General features: G+C 42.6%; 1 protein-coding gene across 6 annotated transcripts in view; it reads right to left on the reverse strand.

Moving 5' to 3' along the window:
- The window catches only part of lrrc49 (leucine rich repeat containing 49), a 274,354-nt gene that overhangs the window by 109,828 nt on the left and 139,418 nt on the right, over positions 1-25,108 (reverse strand). The window lies entirely within an intron of this gene.

The following is a 25,108-nucleotide window of genomic DNA, read 5'->3' on the forward strand; positions in this document are numbered from 1 at the left end:
TTCCGGCACCTTACCTGTGACTATCAATGATACAAATATCTCAGCAAGGGGCCCAGCAATCACTTCCCTAGTAACCCACAGAGTTCTAGGGTGCATCAGATCAGGTCCTGAGGATTTATCCACCGTTATGTATTTTAAGACATCCAGCACCTCCTCCTCTGTAATATGGACATTTTTTTCAAGATGTCACCGTCTATTTCCCTACATTTTATACCTTCCATGTCCTTCTCCACAGTAAGCACTGATGCAAAATATTTGTTTAGTATCTCCCCTATCACCTGCGCTTCCACACACAGACTACTTTGCTGATGTTTGAGACCCTATTCTTTCCCTTGTTACCCCTTTGTCCTTAAGGTATTTATAAAATCCCTTTGGATTCTCCTTAACTCTATTTGACAAAGCAATCACATGTCCCCTTTTTACCCTCCTGGTTTCCCTCTTAAGTATACTCCCTACTGCCTTTATACTCTTTTAAGGATACACTCGATCATTGCTGTCTATACCTGACATATGGTTCCTTCTTTTTCTTAAGCAAAACCTCAATTTCCCTAGTCATCCAACATTCACTATACCTACCATCCTTATCTTTCATCCTAACAGGAATATACTGTCTCTGAACTCTCATTATCTAATTTTTGAAAGCTTCCCATTTTCCAGCCATTCCTTTATCTGTGAATATCTGCCCCCAATCAATGTCTGAAAGTTTTTGCCTAATACCATCAAAACTGGCCTTCCTCCAATTTAGAACTTTAACTTTTAGATCTGCTCTATCCTTCTCCAAGACTATTTTAAAACTAATAGAATTGAGTCATTGGCCCCAAAGTGCTCCCCAACTGACACACCTCAGTTACCTGCCTTGCCTTTTTTCCCAAGAGCAGGTCAAGTTTTGCACCTTCTCTAGTAGGCACACCCATGTACTGAATCAGAAAGTAGAACATTATTTCAATGAGCCACCACACACTGCAGCACAGAGGAACTACGAAGAGCAGAGGAAAATCACCTACCCAGTGTACTCAAAAAGAACGGGTTCCCAATTAACACACATTTAACACACATTTCTGAGCAACAAACCCAAATAAGCAGGTAAAGCATGTCCAGAAACCCTAGCCACTCTCCCCTACATCAAAGACATCTCGGAAATGACTGCCAGACTAGTCCGACCCCTTGGCATCATGGTAGCCCACATCACACTAAAACGGCAGCAAATGAATTTGAAACACCCTATACAGACAAGCAAAATTAATGCCATTTACAAAATACCTTGCAAGAACTGTAACAGACAGTTCATCCATGCCTGGTATCAGCTCAGTGAGCCTTCTCTGGAATGCCTCCAATGCCAGTATATTAATTCTTTAGATAAGGTGCCCAAAGCTTTTCACAGTATTCCAGCTGTGGACTGACTAGCACCTTGTACAGTTTTAGCAAAACTTCCATTCTTTTATATTCCACTCCTTTGGAAATAAAAGCATGCATTCCATTGCCTTCCCTATTGCCCACTGAACTTGAACGCTAGTTTTTTGTGATTCATGGATGAGGACTCCCAAATCCCTTTATAGTATTCTGAATTCTTTCTCCATTTAAAAACAGTAAGCTCCTCTATTCTTCTTGCCAAAATGCATTACCTCAAATTTTCCTACACTATATTCCATCTACTAAGTTTTTGCCCACTGCTTAACATGACAATATCCCTCTGCAGAACATGTATCGTCCTCAGGATTTGCCTACTCAGCTATTTTTGTATCATCCACAAATGTGGCTACAGCACATTCACTTTCCTCATCCAATATTGTAAATAATGTTGTCACTGTACTGATCCCTGTGGCACTCTATTAGTTACGGATAGCCACGCAATTTTTGAGAAGATTTCTATTGAATTATGGAATGGCGATTGAGTTAAATTTAGATAAATGTGAGGTGTTGCATTTTGATAACATAATCCAGGGTAGAACTTAGTAGGGTTCTGGGGAGCATTGTTGAGAGACCTAGCGATGCAATTTTGGAGAAGATTTGTAGACCAGATTGTGGATCAGATTGTAAGTTGCTTGCTAAACTGGTACATTTGTTCTTAGACACTTCATCAACATGCTAGGTAACAGTATCAGTAAGCCTCCAATGAAGCGCTGGTGTTCTGTCCTGCCTGCTTTTTGCCCGTCTTGGCCTGTTGTGCTGAGTGATATCACTTCTGTTTTCTTTTCTGAGAGGTTGATAAGTGGGGTCCAAATCAATATGGTTGTTAATGGAGTTCCGGTTTGAATGCCAGGCCTCTAAGAATTTTAGTGCGTGTCTTTGTTTAGCCTATCCCAGGATGGATGTTTTGTCGCAGCCAAACTGGTGTCCTTCTTCATCTGTGTATATGGATACGAATGATGGTTGGTCATGCTAGTTGGTGGCTAGTTGGTGGCTAGTTGGTGCTCATGTATCCTGGTAGTGAGTTTCCTCCCCGTCAGTCCAATGTAATGTTTGTTGCAGTTCTTGTATATGACATTCATTCTGTGCAAACTGCAATACAGTCTTCTACAGTTTGTGTTGCAGTTCCTCTGCTAGTCTGTATGTCCGCCGATTCCTAAACAACAGACCTAAACAAGAAGGTACAACACACCCAGGGACTCTTGCCACCCTGCTTTACATTAAAGACATCTCAGAGATGATGACCAGACTACTCCGGCCGGTGGCAGCATGTTAGCTCACAAACCTACCACCACACGAAAACATCTCCTGATGAATTTAAAGGACCCCCCCCACCCCCCTCCCCTACCAACAACTAGTAGAACAGTCATCATATACAAAATATCCTGCAAGGACTGCAACAAACATTACACTGGACAGACAGGCAGGAAACTAGCCACCAAGATACATGAGCGTCAACTAGATCACCCACCACAACAGACCAAGACACATAAATAGCAGGCAGGACAGAACACCAGCGCTTCATTGGAAGCTCACTGATGATGTTACTTAACATGATGACAAAACGTCTGAGAACAAATCTACCTGCTCAGCAAGGAAATGTACAACCTGACAGGTAGCTATGCTGAAAATGCTTCCTTAAGCCAACTATTTTCTATTAATTAGCTAATGACCACTCAGCAGCTCTCTGGAGACAGAAATGGTACAGGCAGACAGTGCAAAGATTTCTTATGACCGTTCCCCTCAATAATAAGTATGTCATTTTGAATACTGTTGAGGGGGATGACTTAGCAGGGGAAAGCCATAGTGGCCATGTCTCTGACACTGAGCCTGGCTCTGTGGTTCAGAAGGGAAGGGGGAGAATAGAAAACCTTTAGTGGTAGGAGACTCAAATAGTTAGAGAAACGGACAGGAGATTCTGTGGTTGCGAACAGGACTCTTGGAAGGCATGTTGCCTCCTTGGTGCCAGGGTCCGGAACTCTCTGATCGAGTCTACAAGATTCTAAAGGGGGAGCGGGAGCTGCTAGAATTCATGGTGCATATTGGCACCAATGACATAGCTAGAAAAAGGGATGAGGATCTAAAAAGTGATTTCAGGGAGTTAGGTTGGAAGGTAAAAAGCAGGACAAGCAGAGTAGTAATCTCAGGACTACTAACAGTGCCACATGCTATGAAGCAAGGAACAGGGAACAGGGCTAGTGCAGGAGGGAAGGCTTCAGATACATAGATCATCGTGGTACCTTCTGGGGAAGATGGGACCTCTACATGAAGGACGGGTTGCACTTAAACTGGAGGGGCACCAATGCCCGGGGCGGGAGATTTGCTAAAGCACTTCGGTAGGGTTTAAGCTAGTTTGGAATGGGGAATGGGAACCAGAGCTACAGATCAGAGGAAAAGGCAGTTGTTGAATGGGCAAAAATTGAATGCAGAGAATCTGTCAGGAAGGATACACAGTTGATAGAGCAAAGAGATGGGTTAAAGTGTGTCTGTTTCAATGCAAGGAGTGTCAGGAATAAGAGTGATGAACTTAGAGCATGGATCAGTACTTGGAACTATGATGTTGTGGCCTTACAGAGACATGGATTTCACAGGGGCAGGAATGGTTGCTGGATATTCCAGAGTTTAGATCTTTTAAAAAGAATTGGGAGCATGGTAAAAGAGGAGGGGAATAGCATTGTTAATTAGAGAGTGCATCACAGCTGCAGAAAAGAAGGTTGTTGAGGAGGGTTTGTCTACTGAGTCAGTACAGGTGGAAGTCAGTAACAGGAAAGGAGCAGTCACTTTACTGGTGTTTTTGAAAGACTCCCCAATAGCAGCAGAGAGACGGAATAATAGACTGCACAGCAGATCTTAGAAAGGTGCAGATGTAATAGAGTTCTTGCTGTGGTGATTTCAACTTCTCCAATATTGACTGGAACGTCGTTAGTGCAGATGGTCTTTTGTCACGTATGTCCAGGAAGGATTCCTGACTCAATATGCAGATAGGCTGACTAGGGAGGGAGGCCATATTGGATTTGGTGCTAGGCAACAAGCCAGACCAGGTGTCAGATCTCTCAGTGGGACAGCATTTCGGTGACAGTGACCATAACTGCCTCACCTTTACCATAGCCATAGAGAGGGATAGGAACAGACAGTATGGGAAGGTGTTTAATTGGGTGAGAGGAAATTATATTGCTATTAGACAGGAACTGCGGAGTATAAATTGGGAACAATTGTTCTATGGGAAATGCACAACAGAAATGTGAAGGCTGTTTAAAGAGCACTTGTTGCGAGTGTAAGATAACTGTGTCCCACTAAGACAGATAAGAAATGGTAAGGTGAAGGAGCCTTGGTTGACAAGAGAAGATGAGCTTCTCGTCAAGAGGAAGGAGGAAGTTTACTTAAGGTTGAAGGAGCAAGGATCTGGCACAGCTCTAGAGGATTACAGGATAGGTAGGAAAGAACTCAAAAGTGGACTGAGGAGAGCCAGGAAGGGGGCACAAAAAAGCCTTTGAAGGATTAGGGAAAACCCAAAGGCGTTCTACACCTATGTGAGGAATAAGAGAATGATCAGACAGAGGGTAGGGCCAATCAGGGATAGTGGTGGGAACTTATGCCTGGAGCGTGAAGAGGTAGGGGTGGCCCTAAATGAGTTTTCTGCTTCAGTATTCACTAGAGAGAGGGACCTTGCTGATTGTGAGAAAACCATGGACCAGGTTAATAGTATTGAACAGATTAATATTGAGAAAGTGGATGTGCTGGAAATTCTGGGAAGTATCAAGATAGATAAGTCCTGAGGGCCAGACCAGATTCATCCAAGGTTACTACCGGAAGCGAGGAATGAGATTGCTGCACCTCTGGCGATGATCTTTGCATCCTCACTCTTCACAGGAGTAATACCGGATGATTAGAGGGAGGCGAATGTCATTCCCTCTGTTCAAGAAAGGGAATGGGGAAATCCCTGGGAATTATAGACCAGTCAGTTTTACATCTGTGGTTAGTAAGGTACTGGAAAGGATTCTGAGAGATAGGATTTATGACTATTTGGAAAAACATTGTTGGATTAAAGATCAGCAACTTCGCCTTGTGAAGGGCACATCATGCCTCACAAGCCTTATTGAGTTCTTTGAGAAAATGACAAGACAAGTTGACGAAGGTCGAGAAGTGGATGTGGTGTATATGGATTTCAATAAGGCATTTGGTAAGGTTCCTCATGGTCGGCTCATTCAGAAAGTTAGGTGGTATGGGATTCAGGGAAATTTGGCTGTCTGGATACATAATTAGCTGGCTAAAAGGAGACATCGAGTGGTAGTGGATGGAAAGTATTCCACCTGGAGGTCAGTGATCAGTGGGGTCTTGCAGGGATGCAGAGCTGGGCTGAGAAGTGGTAGATGGAATTCAACCTGGATAAATGCAAAGTGTAAAACTTTGGAAGGTCGAATTTGAATGCTGAATACACAGTTAAAGACAGGATTCTTGGCAGCATGATGGAACAGCGGGATCTTGGAGTCCACATCCAACTTTGGATCCCTCAAGGTTGCCACCCAAGTTGCTAGGGTTATTAAGAAGGCATATGGTGGTTTGGCTTTCATTAACAGGGGGACTGAGATCAAGGGCTGCGAGGTTTTGTTGCAGCTCTATAAAATCCTGGTTAGACCACACTTGGAATATTGTGTCCAGTTCTGGTCACCCATTATAGGAAGGATGTAAATGCTTTAGAGAGGGTGCAGAGGAGATTTACCAAGATGCTGCCTGGATTGGAGGGCTTGCCTTATGAAGAGATGTTGAGTGAGCTAGGGCTTTTCACACTGGAGAGAAGAAGGAAGATCGGTGACTTGCTAGAGGTGTACAAAGTAATGACAGGCATAGATAGAGTAGATAGCCAGAGACTTTTCCCAGGGCAGAAATGTCTATCATGAGGGGTCATAATGTTATGTTGACTAGAGGAAGGTATAGGGGAGATGTCAGAGGTAGGTTCTTTACGCAGAGAGTGGTGGGTGCGTGGAATGCACTGCCAGCGATGGTAGTAGAGTCAGAGACATTAGGGACATTTAAGCAACTGCTGAACTAGCACATGGGCGGCAGTAAATTGAGGGATGTGTAGATTAGGCTGATCTTAGATTAAGATAAATGCTTGGCACAACATCGTGGGCCAAAGAGTCTGTACTGTTCTAAGTTCTAATCCTCTCTTCATGCTAATATACTATCTCCAACACATGGATTCTTATCATATTAAGTAGCCTTTAGTGTAGTACTTCTGAAAATTCAAATATATTACATTCATGGCTCCCTCTTTATCTATTTCTATAATTACCTCCTCAGAGAATTCTAATAGGTTTACCAGGCATGACTTCCCCTTTGCAAAGCTCTGCTGACTCTGCTTGATCATATTATGTACTTCTAAGTGCTGTGCTACTATCTTCTTTATGATAGACTCTAAGATTTTTCCAAGAACAGATGTTAAACTAACTGGCCTGCAGTTCCAAAAAAATTGTGGATGATGTAAATCAGCAACAAAACCAGAAATTGCTCAGCAGACCTGGCAACATCTGTGAAATCAGAGTTAATGTCTTGGGTATGAAGACCCTTCCTTAGAAGTCAGCTGCCAAACCTTCTAAGCTTTTCCAGCAATTTCACTTATATTTTTTTCTGCAGTTACCTATGTTTCTTTTCACCTCCTTCCCTTTCTAAATAAAGGGGTTTACATTGGCGGTTTTCCAAGCCTTTAGGACTTCTCCAGATATAAGGATTCCTGGGAGTTTGTGAGCTGTGATAGCAATTTGGTCTCATGAAGAGACATTAACTAAAACGTTAGGACTGGAGCAGGAATGTTTTGCTGCAATTATACAAGTCTGGGTGAAACCATGCCTGGAAGATTATGCACAGCTTTAGTCTTCTTAACTGAGGATGTTGTTGCTATAGAGGGAGTGCAACAAAGGTTTACCAGACTGATTCCTGGGAATGCAGGTATGAGGGAGGTTGAATCAGTTAGGATTATATTTGCTGGAGTTCAAAAGAATTAAGGGGGAATTCTAACAGGATGCTTCCTATGACAGGGGAGTACAGATCAGGGGTCACAAATATAAGGATATGAGGTAAACCATTCAGGACGAAAAGGAAGAGGAAAATTTCTTCACCAAGAGACTGGTGAGCCTGTGGAATTCGCTGCTACAGAAAGTAGTCAAGGCCAAAGTATCCTATGATTTCAGGAAGAACTTAGATATAGCACTTGGGATGAAAAGGATCAAAGCATATGAGGGAAAAGTGGAAAGGCTGTTGAGTTGTATGACCAGCAATGATCATAATGAATGGCAGAGCAGGCTTGCAAGGCTGAATGGCTTACTCCTGCCCCTATTTTCCATGTTGGACCATAAGATATAGGAACTGAACTAGGCCATTGAGCCCATTAAGTCTGCTCCACTGTTCAATAATGACCGATATGCTTCTCAATCTTATTTTCCTGCACTCTCCCTGTAACCCTTGATCCCCTTATCAGTCAAGAACCTATCCATCTGTCTTAAATATACTCAATGCATTAGACATGACAGACCTATGAAGAAATGAGTTACACAGATTAACCACCCTCTGGTTGAACAAATTCCTTCTCATCTCATTTGTGAAGGGTCATCCCTTCACTCTGGGGTTGTGCCCTCAGGTCCTTGTATCTCCTACTAGTGGAAACATTTTCATTTCTACTCTATCCAAGCCTCTCTATATTCTGTAAGTTTCAATCAGATCCCCCAGCATCCTAAACACCACCAAGTATAGGCCCAGTGACCTTAACTGTTCCTCAAATGACGAGCCTTCAACCCTGGGATCATTCTTGCAAACATCCTCTGGACACCCTTCAACACCATCACATCCTTTCAGATTTAGGGCTCAAACTGCTCACAATATTCCAAATGTAGCCTGACCAGAGCTTTATACCTCAGCACTACACCTCTGCTCTTGTATTTTAGCACTCTTGAAATGAATACTAGCTTTGCATTTGCCTTCCTAATTGCCAACTGAACCTGCACATTAACCTTAATGGAATCCTGAATTAGGATTGCCAAGTCCTTTCGTGTTTCAAATTTTTGAAGCCTTTTCAGTTTATAAAATAGTCTGCGCTTCTATTTTTCCTAGCAAAGTGCATAACTCCATACATTCCTATATTGTATCCCATCTGTCACTTTTTTGCCCACTTGCCTAACCTGTCCAATTCCTTCTGCATCCTCAAAACTACCTGTTTCTCCACCCATCTTTATGTCATCTGCAAACTTAGCAACAGTGCCCTCAGTTCCTTCATTTAGATTGTTAATGCATATTGTGAATAGTTGTGGTCCTAACACTGAACCCTGCAGAATTCCACTGTTCACTGGCTGCCATCCTGAAAGAGATCCCTTTATTGATTCTCTCTACCACTCAGCCAATCCTCCATCCATGTCAGTATCTTGCCCCTAACACCATAGATTCTTATCTTTCTTTGCTGTTCCCTATTTTTCCCTTTCAGTTCCTCAACTCTTTCCACACAGATTCTACACTTTCTGATTCAATACCACTTCTTGCTATTGAGTTAATTTAATTTCTTACAAACAAGGCAACTCTGCTCCATCAACCTGTCCTTTCAATATGACTTGTATTCTTGGATATTGTAGTCCCCAGTCCTGATCCCCTTGCAACCTTATCTCTGTGATACCCAAAACATAGTACCCTCAATTTCAATCTGCGCTACAAGTTCATTTGCCTTGTTTCGTATACTGTGTGCATTTAAGTACAACATCCTCTGTCCTACACTGACTGCCAACTTTCTCATAGTTGCCTGCTTGTCTGCTGTGCCTGAAGCTAGATTCCCAAGCCTTTCCATACTCTTTGTTCAATTAAGTGTTCTGGAACCTTTAATAACTCGTGCTGAGACCTCCCCTCCTTTATCGTTTCCCATTCTTCTCCACACAGTGGCTCAGTGGTTAGCACTGCAGCCTCACAGCACCAGGGACCCGAGTTTGAATCCCACCTCGGGTGACTGCCTGTGTGGTGTTTGCACATTCTCCCCGTGTTTGCATGGGTTTCCTCCGGGTGCTCTGGTTTCCTCCCACAATCCAAAGATGTGCAGGCCAGGTGAATTGGCCGTGCTAAATTGCCCATAATGTTAGATGCATTAGTCAGTGGTAAATATAGGGTAGGGGAATTGGTCTGGACGGTTCAGACGGTCGTTGTGGACTTGTTTCCATACTGTAAGTAATCTAATCACACAATTGAACCCATCCTACCCCCTCACTATTTTGTTTAAAGCGCTACCACAGTCCTAAGAAAGTAATTCATCAGGAGTTTGATCCCAACATGATTCAGGTGGAGCTCATCCCATCGGAACAGCTCCCTCTTCTCAGTACTGATGCCAATATCCCAAGAATTCAAATGAATTTCTCCCATGCCAACCTTTGAGCCATATGTTTACCACTTTAATCTTGTTGTCCCTGTGCTAATTTCCTTGTGGGTCAGATAATAATCCAGAGGTTATTATCTTTTTATTTTGCTTTTCAATTTAGCTTTTAGCTGCTCATATTCCTGCAGCTGAACATCATTCTTTTTTCTACCTGTATTACTGCTATTTATATGGAGCATAATAACTGGATTTTTCCCTTCCCAGTCCACGTTTCTCTGCAGCCCAAATGAGATATCCTGATCTCAGGCAGCAAGCAGGGAACACAGTCTTCAGGACTCTTGATCCTGCCATGGAAGACAGTGACTAATTCCCTAACTACACCATCCCCAATTACAACTACCTTTGTTTTTCTCCCCCTCATAAATGGCTCCCTGTACAATGGTGCTACTGTCAGGTTGCTCATCCTCCCTACAGCCCCCACTCTCACCCACACAGGGAGCAAGAATCTCAACCCTGAGGCTCCTTCAGAACTTCCTTTCAGATCCTCTACCTGTCTCGCTTATAGTCATACTTTCCTAGTCTCTGAACATTGACTGAAATTGTTTTATTTATTCTCAGGATGAGGGCATTGCTGGTTAGATTAGATTAGATTAGATTACAGTGTGGAAACAGGCCCTTCGGCCCAACAAGTCCACACCGACCCGCCGAAGCGAAACCCACCCATACCCCTACATTTACCCCTTACCTAACACTACGGGCAATTTAGTATGGCCAATTCACCTGACCCTGCACGGGAGGAAACCGGAGCACCCGGAGGAAACCCACGCAGACACGGGGAGAACGTGCAAACTCCACACAGTCAGTCGCCTGAGGCGGGAATTGAACCCGGGTCTCTGGCGTTGTGAGGCAGCAGTGCTAACCACTGTGCCACCGTGCCGCCCATTTATTGCCCATCCCTAATTGCCAATTAGGAGCAGCTAAGAGTCAACCGCATTTCTGTGGGTCTGGAGTCACATGCAGTCCAGACCAGGTAAGGATGGCAATTTCTCTCCCTAAAAGACATGAGTGAACCAGATGGTTTTTTCCCCCAACAATTGACAATGGTTTCATGGTCGTTTTTAGACTGCTAATTCCATATTTTTATTGAAATTAAATTCCACCATCTGTCTTGGTGGAACCTCAGTACATTGTCTAAAATCTCTGGATTAACAGTCCCCTGATAATACCACTAGGCCATCAAATCCCTTAATGGGTGTGGCTGTCCCTTGAAACAAAGTGGCCAGGTAATTCTCCCCATCCCTGTTGAGTCACAGTGTTTGAAGCTCTGAGCTGGAGCTCCTCAAGTTCCTCAAGCAACAACATTTGCTACAGATGTGATCCCTACAAATTACAATAGGGTCTACCAGGTCCCACATTATGCAGTTACGACATATTGCCTGGTCTGGTATCTCTATTTTAATTACATACTTCTTAATTTGATTTTTAAACATTTTTACTGGTCTTTTACTTTGTAGCCTATAAATATTTCTCTTATTTACCTTCAATCTGAAAGCAATCTATAATACAGTCAACTTTGTAGCTGTCACCAACCAATGAATTTACAGTTTATCTGTGATGTTGTTCTTTTTTGCTGGTCCCTGATCGTAGGTTTCAATTTATCTTGTTAAAAAAATCCTTACAACTACAGGCCCAAAGAAAAATTTAAAAAATCACTTCTCCTCTGCACCAAATTCTCATGTTGCCTCCAAATTCTCTGAAGTATACACTCACTCAGGCTGCCTCTCACTGGATGTGATCTCTCGTTCTTGACCTTGTGAAGCTTATTGATGCTCTATGTATCAAGCCAGATTTTGCTCTGGGATATAACTTGTCCAGTATGACAATCAACTGGGTCTTGATACAATTTACCAAAGCTCCTTCAACTGTATATTATAGACTTGCAATCTGTACCATCTAGAAGCCTAAGGGCAGCAGATGCATGAGAACATCACCACCTGCAAGTTCCCCTCCATGTTCCCCTCCAAACATATACCATCTTGAAACTATATTACTGGATCAAAATCTTAGAAATTGTCTCCTAATTTTGCACCTACAGACCAAAGACTACACCACCCTTAGGAAGCAGCACACCACCACCCTAACAAGGGCAATATATAGCATAGCTAGCAACACCCACATCCTTTAATAAAAAGGAAATTGCTTTCAATACTTCTCAATCCAAGTGATTCATAATTTATAGAGAAACTCAGCAGATCTGGTGGCATCTGTAGACAGAAAAAACAAAGTTAATGTTTCAAGTCCAGTAACACTGCATCCCTTCTAGGACACTTTGTCAAATGCGTTTTGAGACACAAAAACGGTGCCATTTATAGCACTCTTTTAATCGTTCCGGTCAGTTTTACAGAACATTTAGCTCACTTCGACTGGACAGTTAGTTTGCAATGCAAAGTGATGCCAACAGTGTGTGTTCAATTTAAGCACCAGCTAAGGTTACCAAAAAGGTCCATCTTTCTCAACCTCTCCCATTGCCTGAGTTGTAGTGACCCTCAGGTTAAACTACCACCAGATGTCTCTCTCTCTCGAATGAGAGAGCAGTCCTATGGTCCGGTACGACCATGGCAACTTCACAGAGTACTTTCAAAGTAGTGGATCCTGTTGGCAAGTGGAGGGAGTGGAGGGAGTGGGAGTTCCCTATCAGCTGACAGCAGCAACCAGAGCAATAGCACCACACTCGCACTACTGTACAGCAAGAAGGGTCAAAGTGCAGTAAAGCAGTAGTAATAAGGGACTGTATAGTCAGGGGCACAGCTAGGCATTTCTGTTGCTGAAAAAGAAATTCCAGGGTAGTATATTGCCATCCTGGTGCCCAGGGTCAAAGATTTCTCTCATGCATGCATCATTCTGAAAAGGGAGGGTATACAGCCAGAGGTCAAGGTACATTTGGGACTAATGACATGGGCAGGAATAGTGACGAGGTCCTACAAGAGGAGTTAGGTAGTAAGTTGGACCTATTGAGTTGCAATTTTGGGATTACTCCCAGTACCACATGCAAGCTAGGCTAGGGATAGAAAAATAGTAGAGTTAAATACATGGCTAAAGAGCTCGAAAAAGCTGGAGTAGGAGGGAGGGCTTCAGATATGCAGCTCATCAGAATCTCTTCCAGAGCAGGTGGGACCTGTACAAGGAGGATGAGTTGCATCTAAACTGGAGGGACATCAATATTCTGGGAAGAGGTTTGCTAGTTTCACTCAGGAGGGCTTAAACTATGCAGCAGGGGGCTGGGAACCAGAGCAGTAGGTCAGCAAGTAAAATGACTGAGGAGGAGTTAGAAACCAAGGCCATCAAGGCTAAGAGGGAAAACAAATGGTGACAAGTTACTGAATACGGCAGGATTGGTGGTCTAAAGTGTATTTGCTTTATCGAAAGGAGTGTCACAGGTAAGGCAAAATGAACTTAAAGCTTGGATTAGTACATATGGCTATGATGTTGTGGCTATTACAGAGACTTGGTTAAGAGAAGGGCAAGACTGCTAGCTTAATGTTCGGGGGTTTAGATATTTCAGGTGAGATAGAGAGATGTAAAAGATCTGGGGGAGTTGTAATATTGATTAGGGAGAATATTGTAATGAGAGAGGACACCTTGGATGTTCATCCAGCGAGGCCATATGGGTATAGCTCAGGAACAGGAAGAGAGCAATCACTTTGATGGGGTTGTACCATGGGCCAGCAGGAAACTGAGGAACAACTATGTGGGTAGATTATGGAAAATTGTAAAAATAACAAAGTTGTTTTGGTGGGTAATTTTAACTCCCCCCATCTTGACTGGCACTCTGTTATTGCCAAAGGCTTAAATGGAGGGGAAGGAATTTGTTAGGTGCATCTTCCAGGGGGGTTTCTCGAAGCCATTGGAAAATAGTCCAACTAGAGAAGGGTCATACGAAACCTAGTATCAGGGAATGGCCCCAGTCACATAGAGTCATAGTCATAGAGATGTACAGCATGGAAACAGACCCTTCGGTCCAACCCGTCCACGCCGACCAGATATCCCAACCAAATCTACTGGGACCTTGGGTTCATGTCACATTACAGGTGACCACCATTGCACTACACACGCACACAGACACTCCTACACACACAGACACACACACTCCCACACTCACACAGGCATCCTCTCAGAGACTTAGACCACTCTACACTCATGCACACACATATACACTCTCACAACCCCCCACCCCAGACATGCACACACACTCCCACATGCACCCCCTTACACACTTAAGACACTCTACACTCACTACACACACATATACACTCTCTCTCACACTCACAACCCCCAACCCAGACAGACACAAAGACCCACATGCACACACATATTTTGTGGCGTGAATTTGTACTTGCAGAGTTACAGTGTACTTTGCTCAAAAACTGCATGAATTCATGTAAAACTCTGTTATCTCACTTTTTAGATTAGAATCAATCTAAACATCATAGCATAGACAGAGAACACAGGGGGCTAACACCTCCAACATATTGTCTAGCTAACATCAATTGTTACAGCTAACCTAAGAATGCAACTTTTTTAAAAAAGGTTTTGTGATTTACACATGAAAGAAGTGAAACTATCATGGTATTCAAACAGATGAAAGACTCAACAGACAATCAAGGTATTTTTCATTGTATAGTTTCAGTTACATCACACTGTGAACTTTTGCTATAAATTCTGTGCCTTACAATTGTGTCCTCCACTACCACCTGATGAAGGAGCGGCGCTCCGAAAGCTAGTGTGCTTCCAATTAAACCTGTTGGACTATAACCTGGTGTTGTGTGATTTTTAACTTTGTACACCCCAGTCCAACACCGGCATCTCCAAATCAATCGAGTCCCACCTGCCAGCACCTGGCCCATATCCCTCCATCCCTCCAAACCCTTCCTATTCATATACCCATCCAAATGCCTCTTAAATGTTGCAATTGTACCAGCCTCCACCACTTCCTCTGGCAGCTCATTCCATACTCGTACCACCCTCTGCATGAAAAAGTTGCCCCTTAGGTCTCTTTTATATCTTTCCCCTCTCACCCTAAACTTATGCCCTCTAGTTCTGGACTCCCTGACCCCAGGGAAAAGACTTTGTCTATTTACCCTATCCATGTCCCTCTTAATTTTGTAAACCTCTATAAGGTCATCCCTCAGCCTCCGACGGTCCAGGGAAAAGAGTCCCAGCCTGATCGTGTGGGGGAGCATTTTGGGAACAGTGACCATAATTCCAAATGTTTTAGGGATGGATAAGGATAAGAGTAGTCCTTGGGTGAAAGTAATAAACTGGGGTTAGGCTAACTACAAGAATATTAAGCTGGAGTGGTGAATGTGGATTGGGGGTTTGAGGATAAATCCACACCTGTCAAGTGGGAATCTTTTAAAAGCCAGTTCATTGGAGTTCAGGACCAACATGTTCCTGTGAAAATGAAGTCTAAGGAACCTTGGAATGACAAGAGAATTTGACAGCTTAGTCAAAAAGAAAAAGGAGGCATACATGAGCTTTAGGAAATTGAAGACAGACAGAGCCCTTGAAGAATATAAAAAAATAGGAAAGAACTTAAGCAAGGAATTAGAAGGGCTGAAAGGGTCCATGAAATGTTCTTGGTAAACAGGATGAAGGAAAAATCTCAAGAAGTACCAAGCAAAACAGTCGGTCCATTCAAGGACAAAGGAGGTAAGCCAGAGGAAGTGGATGAAATGCTCAATGAATACTTTGCATCCATATTCATAAAGATGAGGTTAAAAATCACCCAACATCAGGTTATAGTCCAACAGGTTTAATTGGAAGCACACTAGCTTCCGGAGTGACGCTCCTTCATCAGGTGATTGTGGAAGGCTTGATCGTAACACAGAATTTACGATCGAGCCCTCCACAATCACCTGATGAAGGAGCATCACTCCGGAAGCTAGTGTGCTTCCAATTAAACCTGTTGGACTATAACCTGGTGTTGCGTGATTTTTAACTTTGTATGCCCCAGTCCAACACCGGCATCTCCAAATCATAAAGATGAGGACATGGTGAATGTCAGGTCTCGGGAGGGGTATGTCGATATTCGAGGGCATGTTGATACAAAAAAGGTGTTAGGTATGTTGAAAAGCATTAAGGTAGAAAAGTCCCGAATTGATGGGTTCTATCCTAGAATACTAAGGAAAGTAAGGCAGGAAGTTTCTGGGGCCTTGTATGAAATCTTTGTATTCTCTTTATAGGCGAGGTTCTAGAGGACTGAAGAATAGCCAATATTGTTCCTTTGTTTAAGAAGGGCACCAGGGATAATTCAGGAAATTACAGGTTGGTGAGCCTTATGACAGTGGCAGGGAAATATTGGAGAAGATTCTTAGGGACAGGATTTACCAAAATTTATAAAAACATAGACTTAGTAGTGATAAGAAGCATGACCTTGTGTGGGGGAAGTCATATCTTACAAACTTAATTAGTTTTTTAAGGAAGTGACAATGATTGTTGAGGGCAGTAGATGTTGTCTGCATGGACTTTAGTAAGGCGTTGTGGTTCTGTTCGCCGAGCTGGGAATTTGTGTTGCAGACGTTTCGTCCCCTGTCTAGGTAACATCCTCAGTGCTTGGGAGCCTCCTGTGAAGCGCTTCTGTGATCTTTCCTCCGGCACTTGTAGTTGTTTGAATCTGCCGCTTCCGGTTGTCAGTTCCAGCTGTCCGCTGCAGTGGCTAGTATATTGGGTCCAGGTCGATGTACTTGTTGAGTGAATTAGTGGATGATTACTATTATAGGACAAGCCAAACAGAGAACAGCCAGGGAATTCCTAGAGGCATGGCACTCATCCACTGATTCAATCAACAAGCACATCGACCTGGACCCAATATACCGACCACTGCAACGGACAGCTGGAACTGACAACCGGAAGCGGCAGATTCAAACCACTACAAATGCCGGAGGAAAGATCACAGAAGTGCTTCACAGGAGGCTCCCAAGCACCGAGGGTGTCACCTAGACAGGGGACGAAACGGCTGCAACACAAATTCCCAGCTCGGTGAACAGAACCACAACAACGAGCACCCGAGCTACAAATCTTCGCACAAACTTTGAACTTTAGTAAGGCCTTTGATAAGATCCTTTCTGGTAGGCTGATATAGAAACTAAGTAACATGGAATCTGTAGTGAGCTGGTAAGATGAATACAGAACTGGCTTGGTCATATGTTATGAAGTTGTAGGTATACTGTACCTTTAAGAGAGTTGAAAGGCTGGCAAGGACTTAGCAAGAACACAGAATACTGAAAAATATAAAATGTAACATTTGGTCGACCAGCTACAATAGAAAAGAAACAAATTCAAATTCGGCCAATCAGTTTAAATTATGCCCCAAGATACCAAGCTCCAGGCAAGTTTGAATTTAGTATTTTGACAATATTAAAACAAATGAAACAATCCAATGTTTCAGGGTATAAATATCAGACATTTTGAACAGTTAGTCAGAGCGGCAAAGAGCAGTCAGCACCAACAAGTACAGATTGCCAGCAGAACTGCTCTCCAAGAGGTTTCTTTATCTATCACAGACTTGTGAAGCAGAAGCACTAAGAAGCAGAAAAGGAGACAGAAAAATTTACAGAGGAAACTCGGCAAAGCTAACCGGTTTTGAAATGTGATTTTTTTCTGTAAATCTTAATTGGGATTTTTTTATTGGACTAGTATTGTAGAGGGGTAGGTAAAAGATAGGTTTAAGAGAAAGGAGTTGTAAATAGTTGTTGGTTAATATTCTCTGTTAGACTTAAAGAATAAAGTTGTTAATTTTTACTTTAAATAGGGACTTTTGGGATAGTTCTTTGCCTCTCAAATTTTAACAGATTAAAGCACAGGGTGAATCTTTTTTCTGTTGCTGGTTTAAATTAGCAGAGGGGTTTACCCCGTGTCACAACACATAGAAAACAGAGATTAGCGGTGGCAAGATATTTTCTGACTGAGGTTTTGTGTTCTGCAGAGTTCAATGCTGGGACCCCTCTTTGTAATGTATTTATATAAATGATCTAGAGGACAATGCGGGTGAACTGATTATAAGTTTAAAGCCAACATAAAGATTGGGGGAGCTGCAGATAGTGGAAAGGATTGACAGGATATAGCAGAATAGACTAGAGACTTGGGCAGAGAAATGGCAGGTGGAATTTAATCCAGACAAATGTAAGGTGATGCATTTTGGAGTACCTAATGCAGTAAACGGCAGAACTTGTAGAAGTATTAATATACAGAGAGACTTAGGCTTACATGTCCACAGATACCTGGAAGTGGCAACACAAGTTGCTAAGGGGGTCACAAAGGCGAATGACATGCTTGCCTTCGTTGGTCAGGGCATAGAGTACAAAAATAGACAAGTCACGTTCAGAATTCTGTATCAAATTTTGATTGCCACACTACCAGAACAATGTGGAAGTTTTGGAGACAGTACAGAAATTGTTTACCAGGAATGTTGCCTGGTTTGGTGGGTATTAGCTATGAGGAGAGATCGGACAAACTTGGCTTGTCTTTACTTGAATGTCAGAGACTGAGGGCAACCTGATAGAATTTCACAAAATTATGAGAGGCAAAGATAGAATGGATAGTCAGAGTCCTTTTTTCCCCAAGGGTAGAAATGTCAATTACTAGGGCACATAGGTTTAAGGTGAAAGGGCGAACATTTAAAGCAGATATGAGAAGCAAGATTTTTTATACAGTGGTGGTAGGTGTCTGGAATCTGCCGCGAGAGGAGGTGGTAGAAGCAGATACAATAGAAATGTTTAGTAACTATCTTGACAGAGTAGACAAGGAATACAAAAGAGAAAGTGCTAGAAAAGCTAAAAGGTCTTAAAATTGATAAATCTCCTGACCCTGATGGGTTACATTCTAGAGTTCTGAGGGAGGTGGCTGAGGAAATAGCGGAGGCGTTGGTTGAGATCTTTCAAAAGTCACTGGAGTCCGGGAAAGTCCCAGATGATTGGAAGATCACTGTTGTAACCCCCTTGTTCAAGAAAGGATCAAGGCAAAAGATGGAAAATTATAGGCCAATTAGTCTAACCTCGGTTGTTGGTAAAATTCTAGAATCCATCATTAAGGATGAGGTTTCTAAATTCTTGGAAGAGCAGGGTCGGATTAGAACAAGTCAACATGGATTTAGTAAGGGGAGGTCGGCCTGACAAGCCTGTTGAAGTTCTTTGAAGAGGTGACAAGTAGGTTAGACCGGGGAAACCCAGTGGATGTGGTCTACCTAGACTTCCAAAAGGCCTTTGATAAGGTGCCACATGGGAGGCTGCTGAGCAAGGTGAGGGCCCATGGTGTTCAAGGTGAGCTACTGTTATGGATAGAGGATTGGCTGTCTGACAGGATGCAGAGAGTTGGGATAAAAGGTTCTTTTTCAGAATGGCAGCCGGTGACAAGCAGTGTCCCGCAGAGTTCAATGTTGGGGCCGCAGCTGTTCACATTATATATTAATGATCTGGATGTAGGGACTGGGGGCATTCTAGCTAAGTTTGCCGACGATACAAGGTTAGGTGGACAGGCAGGTAGTACTGAGGAAGTGGGGAGGCTGCAGAAGGATCTAGACAGTTTGGAGGAGTGGTCCAGGAAATGGTTGATGGAATTCAATGTGAGCAAATGCGAGGTCTTGCACTTTGGGAAAAAGAATAGAAGCATGGATTACTTTCTAAACGGTGTGAAAATTCGTAAAGCCAAAGTACAGAGGGATCTGGGAGTGCTAGTTGAGGATTCTCTAAAGGTAAACATGCAGGTTGAGTCCGTGATTAAGAAAGCAAATGCAATGTTGTCAATTATCTCAAGGGAGTTGGAATATAAAAGCACTGTTTGTGCTACTGAGACTTTATAAAGCTCTGGTTAGGCCCCATTTGGAGTATGTGTCCAGTTTTGGTCCCCACACCTCAGGAAGGACATAATGGCACTGGAGCATGTCCAGTGGAGATGCACACAGATGATCCCTGGAATGGTAGGTCTAACATACGAGGAACGGCTGAGGATCCTGGGATTGTATTCATTGGAGTTTAGAAGATTAAAGGGAGCTCTAATAGAAACTTACAAGATAATACATGGCTTGGAAAGGGTGGACGCTAGGAAATTGTTTCCGTTAGGCGAGGAGACTAGGACCCGTGGACACAGCCTTAGAATTAGAGGGGGTAAATTCAGAACAGAAATGTGGAGTCATTTCTTCAGCCAGAGAGTGGTGGGCCTGTGGAATTCAATGCCACAGAGTGCAGTGGAGGCTGGGACGCTAAATGTCTTCAAGGCAGAAATTGATAAATTCTTGATGTCACAAGGAATTACGGGCAACGGGGAGAATGCGGGTAAGTGGTGTTGAAATGCCCATCAGCCATGATTGAATGGTGGAGTGGACTCGATGGGCCGAATGGCCTTACTTCCACTCCTAAATCTTATGGCCTTATGGTCTTATGGAATAGAGGAATATAAATTGCGTAAAACAAGAGATTTTTAGTATAGAAAGGCATAATGTGTTGACATATTGATGGGCCAAAGGGTTTGTTCCTGTGCTGTACTGTTCTTTGTTCTCAGTGAAAAATGACATGCTTTTAATAAATTTGTGCTAGTTGTTCTGGAATAACCTTCACATTTACAAGACTCTGTAAAATATGAATTTGAACTTGAAGATTGTTCCCACTAATGGCAAGACTATTAACTTCTTGCATTATCACTTAGTTATTACTTTTTCAATAATTTTTTATATTTCAGCATCTGTGGAGAGAGTTATCATTTCTGGTCCAGTAACCCTTCTTCAGAAAAAAAGTAATTGGAACCTATTACATAACATATACAGAACAGATTTAAATTTTCTGAAACAAATCTATGTTTGCATTTTTACTCCATGAGTCTCATCTCATTCCTTCTTCTTAACACAAATACATGTGAGTCTATTCATTTTGATCAAAGAAATAGAAAGGTAACTTATTATCTAAGTGGAAAGAAACTTTAGAGTGTTTCAGTGCAGAGGAATCTGGGTGTCCTCATGAATGAATCACAGAAAATTAGCATGCAGGCACAAGAGGTAATAAAGAAGGCAAATGGAGTGTTGACATTTATTGCAAAAAGAATAGAGTATAAAAGTAGGAACGTATTGCTACAACTGTACATGGTATCAGTGAGACTGCACTTGGACTATTATGTATAATTTTGGTCCCCTTATTTGAGGTAGTTGCATTAGAGGCATTTCAGAGAAGATTCACTAGATTGATTCCAGAGATGATAGGTTTGTCTTATGAAGACAGAGTTAGTAGGATAGATCTATAATTGTCAAGAACTTAGAAGAATGACAGGAAATTTAACTGACATATAAGGTATGAAACGGTATTAACAAAGTAGAAGTCTGGAAGGTATTTCCTGTCTGGGGCAATCTAGAATGAGAGGTCATAGTGATTAGGATAGCAGATTTCAAACAGAGATGAGGAGAAATTATTTCTTTCAAAGTGTTGTGAACCTGTGGAATTCACTACTCCAGAGTGCAGTTAATAGTGTGGCATTGAGTAAATTTAAGGTGATTGTTAATTAGTAAAGGGTTGAAGGTATATGGGGAGTAGACAGGTAAGTGGAGTTGAGGATGAGATGAGATTAAGCATGACAGCATTGAATGGGTTAGTAAGCTCAACAGTCTGATTTGCCTGGCCCTGCTCCTAGTTCTTCTGTTATGTGCAGCATTTTAACATATCCTTTGAAAATGTTTTCTCTTTTGAACTAGTCTGGCTTCTTTTCAAAAGCGTCTAGAGTATAGGTTGTTCTGGTATTATGTGTGTTTCAACAACACAAATTGGCTATAGTGCAACTGACAAATTGAGGATGCTGTTTGGATAACACAAACTTTCAGCTGTTTGGTATAGCAATTTTCCATAGCAATCTTCTACAGCGTGATTTTCTATAGTGGTTTTCAATAGCACTATTTTCTATAGTGCAAGGTTGCAGAGAAACGCAACTGTTGTGTTATTCCAGAATGGACTCCCATTTGCTTCATTTACCTTCTTTGGTAGCAAGTTCAGTTTCCTAATTACTTTCTGAGGAAGAAACTTCCCTTTATTTTCTTATCAGATTTAGTAGTAATTATCTTCTGTTGATGGACCTTTGTTTGAATTTTCCCCACACGTGCCAACGTTTTCATCGTATCTCTCCTGTCTAACTTAGTTGAAACAGTAAAGACCTTATCAAGTCATTCCAAACTTTTAATGTCTTAGTTCTAGAACTAGTCTTGACAATCTTTCTGACACATTTCTAAAAGATGACATCAAATTTTGCAAGAAGAATGTAAAATTCCTCAGTAAAAATGGTTTTAAAATGCAAAAGGAAATAAATCCATAATATTTTGTTTAACTGGTAAGCCAGGAAATATTTTCTTTTCATTTTTAATGGTTTCCTTCATCATCATTAGAAGTCAATGAAAAAGATCCTTCAAAGGTCTCATCCCAATCTTTCCCTATATTTGCAACAACAATGTAGAAGTAATTTAATAGAATGGTTTTCCCAGTAAGATAATATACACTTACCAAGATACTATAAGTTTCACTATCATTGCATTCCTCCCCAGTGGCCTCAGGGTGTGATTCAAAACCTAAACTTTCAAGGGCTGCACAACTATTCAGCAGACAACAGCAACACGCATTCATATAAGCACCAAAGAACCATAATCAGACAGATAGTGACACTGAAACAAGGGAACAAATGAGGAATGCTTGAAAAGCTTGGCAGAAGTAAATTTTGAGGAAAGCCTCGAAAGCAGGAAAGGGTGCTCAGTCTGAGAGATTATGAAACAATCCAAGTTATTCTGAAAGATCCACCACCTGCTGCAAAACATTCCCACTTTCAGTAGGAGCAGAGAATCCATTCTTATAAAAAGTATAATAAATAAAGCAAACAAGCACAATGAAACTTGCAAAGAAATTTAAGGCTTGTGTAACAAAGTATTTGAGCTCGGTACATGATAAATTGAAATCATACAACTTGAAACACCAGTTATAACAAAGTTGCCAAGCTACTTTCTCCACCAGAATAGGAAATCTAATTAAAGGAATGCCTGAGATAAGTTAAAATTCTGGACTGGTAACTCCATGTTGGCTAAACTTGTATCAGCTTGATAAATAGCTACACCATCAATTGAAACAGAGTTAGGCCATGCTGCAATGAAAAAGCACTGGCAAGACATTATTCGACAGGAGATGTCTCGGTGAAACTTAAAGCATGGTTGAATGGTGCAATGATCCTGAAGAGGATACCTGCCTGCTTATCCATCTATTTTCCAAGTTAAAATTGCAAAGGCTGTATAGGTGCTTCAAGATTTTCATTGCAGCGATAACATGGCAGACTGTATCACACTCAGGTAAAAACAATGACTGTAGATGCTGGAAACCAGATTCTGGAATATGGTGCTGGAAGAGCACATCAGTTCAGGCAGCATCCAAGGAGCAGTGAAATCGACGTTTCGGGCAAAAGGCCTTCATCAGGAATAAAGGCAGTGAGCCTGAAGCGTGGAGAGATAAGCTAGAGGAGGGTGGGGGTGGGGAGAAAGTAGCATAGAGTACAATAGGTGAGTGGGGGAGGGGATGAAGGTGATAGGTCAGGGAGGAGAGGGTGGAGTGGATAGGTGGAAAAGGAGATAGGCAGGTAGGACAAGTCCGGACAAGTCATGGGGACAGTGCTGAGCTGGAAGTTTGGAACTAGGGTGAGGTGGGGGAAGGGGAAATGAGGAAACTGTTGAAGTCCACACTGATGCCCTGGGGTGGAAGTGTTCCGAGGCGGAAGATGAGGCGTTCTTCCTCCAGGCGTCTGGTGGTGAGGGAGCGGCGGTGAAGGAGGCCCAGGACCTCCATGTCCTCGGCAGAGTGGGAGGGGGAGTTGAAATGTTGGGCCACGGGGCGGTGTGGTTGATTGGTGCGGGTGTCCCGGAGATGTTCCCTAAAGCGCTCTGCTAGGAGGCGCCCAGTCTCCCCAATGTAGAGGAGACCGCATTGGGAGCAACGGATACAATAAATGATATTAGTGGATGTGCAAGTAAAACTTTGATGGATGTGGAAGGCTCCTTTAGGGCCTTGGATAGAGGTGAGGGAGGAGGTGTGGGCGTAGGTTTTACAGTTCCTGCGGTGGCAGGGGAAAGTGCCAGGATGGGAGGGTGGGTTGTAGGGGGCGTGGACCTGACCAGGTAGTCACAGAGGGAACAGTCTTTGCGGAAGGCGGAAAGGGGTGGGGAGGGAAATATATCCCTGGTGGTGGGTTCTGTTTGGAGGTGGTGGAACTGTCGGCGGATGATTTGGTTTATGCGAAGGTTGGTAGGGTGGAAGGTGAGCACCAGGAGCGTTCTGTCCTTGTTATGGTTGGAGGGGTGGGGTCTGAGGGCGGAGGTGCGGGATGTGGACGAGATGCATTGGAGGGCATCTTTAACCACGTGGGAAGGGAAATTGCGGTCTCTAAAGAAGGAGGCCATCTGATGTGTTCTGTGGTAGAACTGGTCCTCTTGGGAGCAGATACGGCGGAGGCGGAGGAATTGGTAATACGGGATGGCATTTTTGCAAGAGGTAGGGTGGGAAGAGGTGTAATCCATCCATTTTGTGGAGGTGCCAGAGTTGAACTGGGATGGATAAGGTCAGAAGTCACATGACACCAAGTTGTAGTCCAACAGGTTTATTTGAAATCACAATTTGAATTTTCATCTGATGAAGGAACAGCACTCTGATTTCAAATAAATCTGGTGGACTATAACCTGGTGCCATGTGACTTCTGACCTTGTCCTTCACCCAAAGACAGAGCACTAAGCAGAAAAATATTATGATTTTTTTTCCAAAGCTTATTCCTATAATTTTTCAATGAGTTTTACTTTATAGGGTCAAGCCACTGTGAGATGTGAACAAATTTAAGACAGTTTTTCAGTTATTTGTCACTGTGTTTTCCTTTTTTTGGCATCGAGTGCACTTCCAGGCAATAACTGGGTTGCATAGGGGCCTTTTTAGCTACAGTTCATTCTCCTATAATATGCGTTTTGTTAATGCAAATTCACTGTAACGCAATTGATGAGTTGGGAACACTAAAGTGCAAACTTTTAAAACATGTGCTGACTGTAACGTGATTACATCGCCAACATTTTAAGAGCTTTTTTTAAAGCACGACTTTTCCATAACACAGAGCTGTACATTATAGAAGAACTACCTGTATCTCAAAACTCTTCCTAATACAAATTTATGGAGAGACCTCCTATGATTCAACTCATCATAATTTTACTGTTGGTTGAGGCAAGGAACATTCCAGACAAAATTAACTTAGGTCAGAAAGTAGAGAACAATTGTGTGAAAGATAAACTCAGTAAATCGATCACCTGGAACATAGAATATT

This window comes from Chiloscyllium plagiosum, unplaced genomic scaffold (assembly GCF_037043375.1).
Source record: "Chiloscyllium plagiosum isolate Xiang-an unplaced genomic scaffold, Cpla_swu_hap1 HiC_scaffold_42, whole genome shotgun sequence".
Taxonomy (NCBI): Eukaryota; Metazoa; Chordata; class Chondrichthyes; order Orectolobiformes; family Hemiscylliidae; genus Chiloscyllium; species Chiloscyllium plagiosum.